Source organism: Saimiri boliviensis, chromosome 5 (assembly GCF_048565385.1).
Source record: "Saimiri boliviensis isolate mSaiBol1 chromosome 5, mSaiBol1.pri, whole genome shotgun sequence".
In the NCBI taxonomy this organism is placed as follows: Eukaryota; Metazoa; Chordata; class Mammalia; order Primates; family Cebidae; genus Saimiri; species Saimiri boliviensis.
This window is the reverse complement of record NC_133453.1, coordinates 31,563,305-31,576,163: the sequence shown is the minus strand read 5'-3', so window position 1 is coordinate 31,576,163 and position 12,859 is coordinate 31,563,305. Positions and strand designations below refer to the sequence as shown.

General features: G+C 36.6%; 1 long non-coding RNA gene across 1 annotated transcript in view; it reads right to left on the bottom strand.

The window, feature by feature from the left end:
• LOC141584450 (uncharacterized) overlaps positions 1–12,859 on the bottom strand; it is a 191,986-nt gene that overhangs the window by 97,484 nt on the left and 81,643 nt on the right. Inside the window, exon 3 of the long non-coding RNA XR_012517503.1 lies at positions 3,712–3,819. This is a non-coding gene — a long non-coding RNA (uncharacterized LOC141584450). The remainder of the gene's footprint in view (positions 1–3,711; positions 3,820–12,859) is intronic.

Here is a 12,859-nt window from a genome sequence, read left to right as displayed (position 1 = left end):
TGAAGTGGTTCAGAAGCATGTAATAACTCCCTGAAACATCTGTTCTCACTGTAAAGTGGCTCACTTTTCAGCAAGATCAGTGATTCCTTACATAAATCTGTTAGCAGCTTTTTGATTATAAGAGGATAGACAGCCTTTCTCATGAGTTTGCAAATATTAGTTTTCCTTTAAAAAGTCTGAATAGAAACTAATAAGCTTATTTAACTTTTACAATTGTCTAATACAATTTAAATTACATTTATTAACTTAGTTTTGCAGCTTTGGAAAGTATCTGCCCTAGGCATATCCTATCACTCCACCACCTGTCAGCTAATGGCCTCAGCAGTCTATTTCCAGTTACATGTGTGGAGATACAAGATCAGTGAAATATTTTTTTGCCCTTTTCAATTCTTGTCATTGTATGCCGAAATTATTTAATGTGAGATTAGTTGAATGATGTCTGTCATAGAAAGGGATTGCTGTAGAAACTTTGTTGTCTTTTGCCACTTCTAATTCTCTGCTTTTTAATAGCATATAACACTCAAATCTTCCTTAGAAAGGAGTAATAAATAATTTCTGCCAGCCAAAATAATTCAAGCTGCTGAGAGAGTAGAAGGTAACATGATTTTGGCAAAGCATAAAAACCATGAAGAATCAAGCAAAAAGAAGAAATTCCCAAGATATGTAGTTTAAAACATTTATAAAGAGATAGGTAAGTGGGGAAATTTTACTTCTTATTGTGGATTTGGAAATTATTTTAAAGACAACATAATTTTCATGCATTCAAAGATAGTATTTTGATTGCATTACATAGCTTACTTAATACATGGGAAAATGTCATACCTGTAAAGTTTTTCAAGTAATTCTAAAAATTGTTAGATATATATTAGAAATTTATGTGCTCAAATAACAAAGGCAAATTTTTGTTTTTATGTCAACTTAGTATCAAACTAGGAGTAAATATATTTAGTAATACATAGGTTTGACATAAGATTTTTAACTAAGATGTTTATTTTCTCATAAAAGAGGGGATAAACTTGATTCCTGTTTTTCATTCTCAGTTTGTGATTGTCCTTAATTATTATTATTATTATACTTTAAGTTCTGGCGTACATGTGCAGAACATGCAGGTTTGTTACATAGGTATACATGTGTCATGGTGATATGCTGCATCTATCACTCCGTCATCTACATTAGGTATTTACCTTAATGCTATCCTTCTCCAATCCCCCTACCGTCGACTGTTCTTCTCCTAGTCCTCCACCCACTAGCAGGCCCTGGTGTGTGATGTTCCCCTTCCTGTGTCCATGTGTTCTCATTGTCTTTTGATTCTACAGATATATTTGGAGCATCAGGAAAGTTCCAAACATCACATTAGAATGAGTCATACTCTCTGCTCTTAAAGAGTTCTCCATCTAATGGAGAGGCAGTTATCAAACAATAAAATAGCTAACAATAAGGGAAGTAGTGCAGCAAAGTATTTCTGTCTATGTAGGGCTGTCAGCGTTAGGATTCACAAAAATAGGTATGCTATTTCTTGTAAGAAAAGAAGACATGCATTATCAAGGTATTGAGCTATAGCTCAGAGTATGTGTTCCTGAAAAAGGAACAAACTGTAAAATGTGTTGAGTATAAGAGAATAAAGCATTCACACATTGTTTCAATGTTTTCTGCTTAGAATAACCCAATCTACCAAGGTTTTTATCTCGTTTTCATCTAGTCCCACTTAGTTGCTTTGTTAATCCTATAAATTAACATTTATTATAGGACAATAAATGAGTTAATGGCAGTCAGATTGGTGTGTAGAGATGGAGGAGAGTAATCCTAAAGACCAGAAATAATAAAATTTCAATGTGATGAGAGGCTTATAATTGAGAATCTGTATGTGACTTCAAAAAGAGTTAGGTCTCAAATTATATAATCTAAAAAGTTATCTTGCAAACACTACTTCAACATTGTGATCTTGCTCTTATTATATCTTAGAATCTGATTTTGTGTCTATATGCTGAAACCACTGCAGGGTAGTAAGTCAGATATGTGCTAATAATTCTTGAGACCATGAGGATAATATTTCTCAGCAGATAATGCACTAAACTGTTCATTTTCCAGATAAAAAAATACTTAAGGTGCAATAGTGCACACTATGAGTTTTAGATTGTTATGTAACCATTAAAATAAATTCTAAGAATATACCTTCTTGGAAAATTCTAATTAGTGTGATTACTATGGAACTGGAAATAATTATTTTAAAACTCATAAGAGCTTATTTTGAAAAATAATCAGCAATAGAATAAGAAACTGCCAAATGAGTCATCTAAAAAGATAAAATATTTTTCCTTTGAATTCTGCCAAATATATCTCAGATTCAAGAACAGTGCATTGAAAATTACTTTGTAGAATTTTTCTAAGAAAAGTATAATATAGGCAATTACTGTTAAGCAGGAGAAATAAAAAAAAATAGGAAATACAGACACATGAACCAATAGGGATTGACTTAAAATATTACTTACAATTCACATTAACGCTAAACTTCAGTCCAGGAGTTATGACTAATAATAATAAAGAAATAATTATTTTGTGATCCATTAGTTTAGAACTAGTAAATACTAACAAATTATTTCTTTTTTGCGGGGAGGATGGGCAGAGTCTTGCTTTGTCACCCAGGCTGGAGTGCAGTGGCACAATGTCTGCTCACCACAACCTCCGCCTCCTGGGTTCAAGCAATTCTCCTGCTTCAGCCTCCCGAGTTAGGTGGGATTACAGGCACACGCCACCATGCCCAGCTAATTTTTTATATCTTTAGTAGAGACGAGATTTCGTCACATTTATCAGGCTGTTCTCGAACTCTTGACCTCGTGATCCACCTGCCTCGGCTTCCCAATACTTACATATGTTACTCAACTCCTCTCACACTAATATGCATATCAGACAACTCTAAAACTCAGTACTATCCAACAGGAAGCAATTATTTTTTATTTATCTGACTCAAGATCTGTTGAGACTCAGCTGACTTCAGATAAGCTCAAGAGGGCTTGTATTCAAACTGTAAACTTCTTTTGGGTTTGTTTCATGGGCTTCTCATTCTTCTAAGATCTGTAGGCTATACAGAATATGTTTTTTTTTTTCCCTTGGCAATGACATTAATGCAAGAGAGAAAACCAAGCCATAGGACTAACTACTCTTCAACATTCTGCTTGTTTCAGACCCACTAACAGCCCATGGGCCAAACCAAGTCTTGTGGCCACACGCTACAATAATTGAATGGAAAAGCGTATTCTGTTCACCATGAAGCTATTGCAAGGTGGGGGATACAAAATTTGGCCAGTAAGAAACAGCAAATGGAGACTCATAAATAATCTGCCACAACGTTAATACTTGTTTATCTATAAAAAGAAACGTTTGCATGTGTTTTTTTTTATTTTAAAAAGTATTTCTGAGAATTAATACATTTGGACAGCAGTTAAGTACCCCAAACTAGGAACAGAAGTGCTTAGAGAGAAATAAACACTTACACATGAATGCATGCATATATACTGGTCAGTGAGAAGGAAGAAGAGGGAAAATAAGCAAACTCACTGAGGAAGTACAGGAAAGAAAGCACAGAGAAGAAATTGGGAGAACCTGTGCTGAGAGATGGCTCTGGTTCTGCCAGTTTCCAGGTACATACCCATGCACCATTATTGGTTTTGATATACAAGGTTTGCAATTTCAACTCCTATGAGAGAAACTTACATTTTTATCTTCATGCTTGCCATACACAATGTGCATAAGTGAAGCAGTTTATCTCAAATGTAAATGAATGCTGTGTTCCTCAGAGATATCCTTATGTTTCACTGTTACCTATTAGGAGGAAAACAGAAGCAGAGTTAAAATTGAAATAACTCAAATCTTTCAATTTCCCACTGACTTTAAGGAAAAAAAGGTTTTCTTCATTGCTATTTCTATTCCCAAGTTCCAATTATTCAAACCAAGTTGCATTCAGAGAATAGCACTGATTGCTGTTTAACATTCTATTTGGTGATTAGTGTTATTCTTTGGATCATGTGTTTGCTATGATCTTGTTCTAGACATAGAGAGGGAAATAGAGCAAAAATCTGGACTCTCTGTATCACAGATCTCTGGGTTTGAAAAGAGACTCTGAGTTGTCCATTCCACAATGGATCTGGCAAGGCTGTGTGGACTGATATTGGATGAGTTTAATGCTGCTTTCGTTTGTGCTAGAAGACACACTACACCCTGGTGGTTAAGAACACACACTTTGAAACCTCACTAGGTTCAAATTGCAATGTCTTTCTTACTGGCCTCAGCAAGAAATTTTGCAAAAGGGGATGACTTCTAAAACAGAGCCACGTGTGTACCTATGCAACAATCTTGCATGTTCTTCACGTGTACCCCAAAACCTAAAATGCAATTTAAAAAAACAGGGCATATTCCTCTTATCCTGTAAATGATTATGTCTGTAAAGCACTTAGAACACTTCACTATTATTGCTATAACCTTGGAGAACATTCTATTGGAATCTCCAGAATATCACATTAATCCCCTCCATCCCACAGATTGTGAGTTCTTTGGGTAATGATTCCTTTTCCCTCTGTCTCCCTATGGTCACAGGGAAAGAGATGGTTGACCTACGGTCTTGGGAGGAACAAGGAGAAGCTAGGAGATACTAAAGTTGTTGCAATTTTGAAGTAACTTAAGTATCAGTGAGTATCTTCATCTCCAAGTCAGTATTGCCCTGAAAGTCACACTCGCAACATGGAAGATGACACCTTAGCAACTGGTCTCTTGAGATTCCATGGCAGTCTCTAAGTATTTATTCGTGTTACTATAGGACCATAAGGGCACAGTCAAACAGGGAATGTGTTCTGGATAGTTTTATCAACTGTAAAACTGATGAAGAGTTAATTTGAGAGTGATCCTGATTGACTTATTTAACCACTCATTATTTTGCATAAATACTGTCACTTGTGAGGTAAACTGAATCACTTGACATATATAATGCAACAAAATTCTGAAACTGATTGTTCTTTGATTTGCTATTTTCCTTGAGCAAACCAGCCTAGTGACTCTATTTGAACAGATGCTACTTCTTTTGAAAAAATCCCTACCTTCCAATTATCCACTAATATGTCACTATCTTTCACACATAGTGACAATGTGACATTTCAAATAACAATGCCTAATGTGAATAATTCCAGTAACTTTCAAAATTTTCTTCTATGGCTAAAAATAAAATATGAATAGAAAAAAATACATATACACATACATGTATACCTCATTTTGCTAATTATTTAGTTGATGAGAGACACAGTGTCAGATGATATTATTACCTACAATTTAACGGAGAAGTAGTTTCATTGTATGCTATAATATCCTTTAGATAGGAGATTATTATAATGTTGTTTTCTGAGGAAAAGGAAATTTGTCAATATAGAAAGCCTGGGCCAAAGTACTACCGTGTACCATACCACTCCTACACAATGATCCACTGACTATCATCCATTCTGTCACATGGAACTATAAAGTATTTACAGTTCTATAGCCTAGAGCATAAATCTCACCTTTCTTAAATGTCCTTGTCCAGAATTAGACTTTTTCTAAAATACTTAGCTTTCATGCTACAGTACTTGCTTCGTGTTTACCAAAGAAGAAAAATGAAAACTAAAAGCAAAAAGCAAAACACTCAAAGAGAAAAATGAACTTTAAAATAGATGCACTGAGTACATGTATAATATTGATACTATCTTGATTTCACAGCACGAGTGAACAAGTGTTGTCTTTAAATGAATAGCATTGGTCGAAAAATCTAAGTATCTATTATAAACCTTTCAAAATCTTTGCAAAAATCCAAACAAAACACATTTATCACTGACTCTGAGTAATAGCAGTTTAAAGATGAAAATCAGTGTGTGAATGATACCCAGAAGTTCTGATGAGACTTATTGTAGTAGCATTTCCTATCAATCAGGGATTATGCACTGTTTTTACTTTTATCCTCAGAATAATTATGGTTGCTCAAATACTTGTAAAAATATACAATGGGATCTCAGAAACCATAAAGAACACATGTGCAGATTAATTTTAAAGAACAAGTTAATTTAGCTGTTGTTTTTAAGGATAATATATTATAGTACACATTAGAAAATACCTTCCCAAATTGTCTTGCCAAAGATATGAGAAAAATTTTTGCAGTAGCTCAATATTTTATCTCAATGTGATATTGCCCAGTTCTCAATGATGGCTTCAGAAAACAAAAAATTCCAGCCAGTAAGCATCTATGTCCTACATACAGTCTCTCTTGGTTATCTCACTCCTATTCGTTCAATAATAAAATCAAAGTTAAGTGTACAAGCTTCATATTCCCACTTTTCCATTCCTACAGCAACTCTATGAGAGACACTTAGGAAAATTTCCTTTCAACAAAGCTGTGTGTGTGTGTGTGTGGGGAGGGGGGAGCGCCAAGAAACAGAGACAAGAGAGATAGAGATGGAGGCAAGAAACTAGCTTGTGAGTAACTCAAATACAGAAAGGATGAGAGCATTTCCATTCTGTTCTTATTCTCTGTGGGAGTTTTAGTCATCATTGAATTAGCAGCAACTGTGACCTCAGAGCACCATGAAATACCCTCATAACCTAATGGAAATATTAGGGTATAGATATGGGAAGGAGAGCATGTCTTCTTTTTGTAAGCAGGTATCTACTTTTATTGCATCCTTTTCATTTGTCATCATTCTAATTAGAATGGGAAGAGAAGAAACAAAATGGAAATTGTTGATTTCTCACCTTGCTGGAAACTCTAAAATATTTTAAAAGAAATAATAACACTAGTAAAACATTATAAAATGATTTAGGGATACATATATATACTGTCTGATAATTACTGATTGATTGGTGTGATAACTAAAAAATATATACAGATTGGCCTTCAAAAAGAATTCACTTTTATCTAGCATTATTGAGAAAAGGTTATTGTAGCTAATGAAAAATTATACTTAAGTTTCTCTCTATAGTCTGCATAGATTAATAATTTTATATTATTTATAAAAATCATAGTATTTGTACTATTTATTAGGCATGTTATTCATTGATATAGGTGTTTTAAAATTTAACTTTCTTTTAGTACTTTGATGAAATCATTACAGACATCAGAGGTCCTAATATATTAGATGTACTGGAGGTGTCAAAATTAACAACCTTTCATTTGATGAAAAGCCAGTAGTTATTAAATTGTGCTGTAGACTAGTTCTAGTTCTAGTGGGTCTCACAGGTGTTTTCTATTACTTTTTTTATTACAGTGAAGAAAAAACAACCTTATAGTACCATGTTAAAAAAAAATCACAGATCTTGAATCACAAATAAGAAATTGTGTACAGAAATAGTGTTATTTTCTATGAATATCATGAAAATATATATTTTAGTCAATATAATGTACACTAATGTGTGTGCATAGAAAAATATGTGTGTACACATATATATGTATGTGTACATATGTGTATTTATGTGGGTATATATGCCTACATACTGTGCTATAGCTATGGGTGAAACTATGGTATATTAGTTTTCTATTGCTCCATAATAAATACAGCTTAAAACAGCATATATTGTTTATCTTGCAGTTTTATGGGCCAGGCATCTAGGCATGGCTTAACAGCGTCTTATGTCAACCTTCCATTAAGGTGGTAGCCAGGGAATATTCTCATCTATAGATTCAACTAGGAAAAAGTCCAGTATTCAGCTCATTTGGGTTGTTGGCAAGTGGCTGCAGACTGAGGATTCCAAGTTCTTATTGGATGTCTACTGGAAATGACCCTCAGTTCCTTTCTATGTGGACTTCCCCAGTGTAGCCTCTTATTTAACATGCCAGCAAGGAGAGTCTCTGGAGCAAGTCTGCTAGCAAATCAGGGTTTTACAGAACAAAACAAAATCCCAAGAGAAATATTCCATCAATTTTACATATTGTTTAGGTTAAAAGGAGCTCTCAGGTCTCAGGCCCTGCTGTATTAGTCAGGGTTCTCTAGAGGGACAGAACTAATAGGAGATATATACGTATTTCCTATTAGTGGAATTTATGTGTGTGTGTGTGTATATATGTGTGTGTGTGTGTGTGTGTGTGTATACATATATATATATGATACATACATAGTGAATATATATATCCTATATATAACATATATATCCTATTAGTGGAATTTAAATATATATAAAGTGGAATTTATTAAGTATTAACTCATACAATCACAAGGTTCCACAATAGCCTGTCTATAGGCTGAGGAGCAAAGAGAGCCAGTCCGAGTCCCAAAACTGAAGAACTTGGAGTCCAATGTCCAAGGGCAGGAAGCATCCAGCATGGGAGAAAGATGTAGGCTGAGAGCTAAGCCAGTCTTATCTTTTCACATTTTTCTCCCTACTTAATATTCTAGCCAAGCTGGTAGCTAATTGGTTGGTGCCCATATTAAGGATGAATCTGCCTTTCCCAGCCCACTGACTCAAATGTTAGTCTCCTTTAGCAACACCCTCACTGATACACCCAGGATTAATACTTTGCGTCTTTCAATATAATCAAGTTGACACTCAGTATTAACCATATCATACCTGGCCACACTCAAGAAGAGGGGATCACAGAAAAGCATGATGACCACTACCAGGCAAAGATCATGGAAATTTACTCTCAAGTCTGTCCACAAGTACCAATTTTGGCTCAGTAAACATAGTCACTGATAATACAGTGGCTCTTTTTTTTTTTTTTTTTGAGACGGAGTTTCGCTCTTGTTACCCAGGCTGGAGTTCAATGGCGCAATCTCGGCTCGGCGCAATCTCGGCTCACCGCAACCTCCACCTCCTGGGTTCAGACAATTCTCCTGCCTCAGCCTCCTGGGTAGCTGGGATTACAGACACACACCACCATGCCCAGCTGATTTTTTGTATTTTTAGTAGAGACGGGGTTTCACCATGTTGACCAGGATGGTCTCGATCTCTTGACCTAGTGATCCACCCACCTCGGTCTCCCAAAGTGCTGGGATTACAGGCTTGAGCCACCGTGCTCAACCCAATTTTATATGTAATTTATATCAAGGGTAATCAAATTATGGACCATAGGCCAGCTACCTGGTTTTGTAAATAAAGTTTTATTTGCACATAACCAAACCCACATGCGTATTGTCTATGACTACTTTTGGGTAGCAATAGCAGATTTGAGTAGTTGCAACAGAGACTACCATATGATCCACAAATGGTATTAATAATATATTTACTGTCTAGCCATTTAAGAGAATTTGCCAACCTCTAAATAATGGATTTTAGCATAAATAAATTCCTTTAACAAGTCGATTGATTAATCAATCGATTGATTATATTTTTTCCAATAGTTTTTGAAACAATGGATACAGCCTAGCAGATGGGGATGACTACGAAGAATTTTCTTGTAGTAACATAGCACCATCTCATGGAGAATTTTCCCATAATAATATAGCACCATCTCATGGACTATCACAGAAACTGTCAGAAATGTTTATTGCTATACTACTAAATTACTGAGTATTGGGAATACTCTGCTATAACTTTTAAATTCAACTAAAATAATGTGCAAAAAGTACTACCTTATAAATTTAAATAAATGTATAAAATTAGATGCCATCTAATCCAAATGTATCATGATCTAAATAAGGAAACTGGTCTTCTGAAATTGAGTTACTTAAGCTTATATGGTAAGTGAGATTTCAGACTTTTACTAAAAAGTTATAAATGTGTATTTATGTAATGAGTGTGTGCATGGTTAAATATGTTAAATATTTCAACAGTAAGATTTTTATTTAAAACATCAACTTCTGCATTTTCAAATTAAACATTTTATTTAGAACAATTTCAGATTTATGGAACAAGTGCAAAGATAATAGTCATTTTTCATATATGTAAGTATGCACTAAACAACTTGCATCTATACCAAAATAGTGGAGATGGAATGATTTTGGGTGTCATGTTTAGCTCTGAACATGAAAGTACAACCTCTTGTACTTTAATTATTAATTAATTAATAATTATTGATCTGTTAATTATTAATTAGAGATTAACAACCTCTATTAATCTGTTCTCACACTGCATAACAACATTCCTGAGACTGATAATTCATAAAGAAAAGAGGTTTGATCGGTTCATAGTTCTGCAGGCTGTACGAGATTCTGCTTCTGGGGAGGGCTCACAAAACTTACCATCATGACAGAAGACACAGGGAAAGCAAGCAGGTATTCACACGGCTGGCAGTACAGAGGAACAGCAAGTGCAGCGAGAGGTGCTACACGTTTTCAAACAACCAGATCCTGTGAGAACTCTATCACAAGAGAGCAGTAGGGGGATGGTGCTAAACCGTTAGAAACCACCCCCATGATCTAATTATCTCCCACCATGCTCCACCTCAAACATTGAGAATTGCAATTCAACATGAGATCTGGGTGGGACACAGAGCCAAAGCGCATCAGGACACTGAAAACTGGGAACATGTGTTAAGGTGCATTAACATCAGGGAGATGAGATACAATGCTTCAGAAAACCATTTCATTTAATGAGCTTCCGAAGCAACTGGGGTTTTTTGCATAGACTGCATGACTGAAGAGAACAGAGAGTTCTACTTTAAGTATCTGAATGGCTGTCATGGGAAAGATGGGTCATGCTCTGTTTCCTGTTCTCCTCAGGCATAGAATGACTTCAAAGGGCCAAAGATACAGAGAGATGATTTTGTTCCAAAGTAAAAGACATCATTCTAACTAAGCAAGTGAAAACAATGAGCAAGTGAAAACAATGAGCAAGCTGGTGAGTTTTCTGTCACAAGAGATCTCCAATGAGAAGCTTAACTCTCCTAGAAAGTTTAGTAGAGAAGAGGATTACTGGATGGAAGGCTGACTGTGAGTTATCCAGGTTCTTGGTATGTTGAAAAAAGAACTGAACAAAATGCACAAAGAAACAAAAGAACAAATTAACAACAACAACAACAAAAACAGACCAATCAACAAAAGAACAGACTAACAAAAGCACAGATTTATGGAAGTTAAAGTACATTAAGTACATTCCACAGAGTGGAAACTGGCTCAAGGAATTAGCTCAAGAGCCCCTTCCCCCCCACCCACCCCCCTCCCAAGTTACAGTTTTGATTAAGCTAAAACAATTTAGTAACACTCATAGATGTCTTTAGAGGCTTCCAATTGGTTATACCCTAAGAAGGTCTGGCCTGTGACCAATCAGAGGCTGAAGTGGAGACCTGGCCCATTGTTAGAGGCTAAAGTGGAAACTTCTGTCTTGTTATCACAAGAATGAAGATGTGGCCTGTGTGCTGCCTCATCTTGCCTAGAACTGGCTGCACCTGCTGTTCTTTAGCTTTTGCTTGATTACCCTAATTCCCTATTCTCCTGCCTCAAAGAGGATGCTGTTCAATAGTTGAGAGATGGAAGTCAGTCCTGAAATCTCTATTTTATGTTTGAATTTTTATATCTGAGGTGTAGAAATGAGGGTGGGATGCAGGGGATTCCCAAACCGTGAACAGCTTAAGGATGCACATTCAAGGGTTGGGTTGTGATCCCATATGTCCTGTCAATTAGACAAATGCCAATTGTGTCTCACTTACCAGGAAGGGCAAACAAGAAGTTTGTAGGACATCCCGACATTTTTAGACAGGCTCACACCTGATGAGAATGTTCCAGACTCCAAGGGTGGGAAATGCTGGCCCGTGTTTCTCTAAGAAACTAAAGATATCAAGATCCCAGATTTCAAGAGCTTCCCTTCCTTGCTCTCATTGAGGCCTCCTGGATTAAGAGAACTGTAAAATGTGCAGCTTTTATCCTAGTAAACTTGCACAGGAACAGAAAACCAAATACCACGTGTTCTCACTAATAACTGGGAGCTAAATTATGAGAACACATGGACACACAGAGGGGAACAACACACACTGAAACCTTTAGGCGGGTGGAGGATTGGAGGAGGGAGAGGATCAGGAAAAATTACTAATGGTTACTAGGATTAATACCTGGGTGAGAAATAATCTGTACAACAAACCCTCAAGACACAAGTTCATATACGTAACAAACCTGCACTGATACCTCTGAACTTAAAAGTTAAAAAAAAAAAATGGAGCCTCATAAAATCTAAGGAACTAACAGTCAAAAACGTCACAAGGTAGACAACTTTGAATCATAACCATAAAGAGCAAGTATGTCATGTTAGGATGCAAATTTGATTTTTTTAATTTTTATTTTTTACTTCATTAAGTCTACAGTTTTAAATCCAAATGGGCTGTCTTACTTTGGACCCCTGCCACCCCTCCGGGGCCTGCCTCAGCCTCTGGAAAACATGCTTCTCAGACCACCCCCGACTCGCACAGGCATGCTCTCCTTACCCTGCTTGGGCTCTGGCGTTCAAGGTCCTGCTACCCTACAGTACTCCGGCCCTATACTCCACACTGGGCCTCCCCGTGCGTGGACACCCTCCTCGGGCGGCTCAGATTTCCTCACTGCGCGCCACCTGTTCCGCCCCACGTATTCCCTCCACACGCCGCACCTGCGATGGGCTCCTTGCAAGGAAACCCTTCTCTGGGTCCTGACAGCCCTTGCTGAGAGCCTCCTCCTGGCCTCACCGGGGCCAAGCAGCCCTTCTCCGCAGACGCCAGGCTCATTCTCTCCCTTCTTCACTTGGCTCCCACCTCTCCCCATCTGCTCCGCCCTTCCTAGGGCTTCAGGATTAAATTGCTCTGGAATGGTTCAGGAATAAAAGGAAAAAGAAGGAAACGGAAAAGAAAGGAAGAGGAGAACGTGCAAGCTAAGGCTTGATAATTGTTTCCGAAAACAAAGTCTCTGTATTGAAAAATGATATAAAAACAATGGTTATTCTTGAATGTATT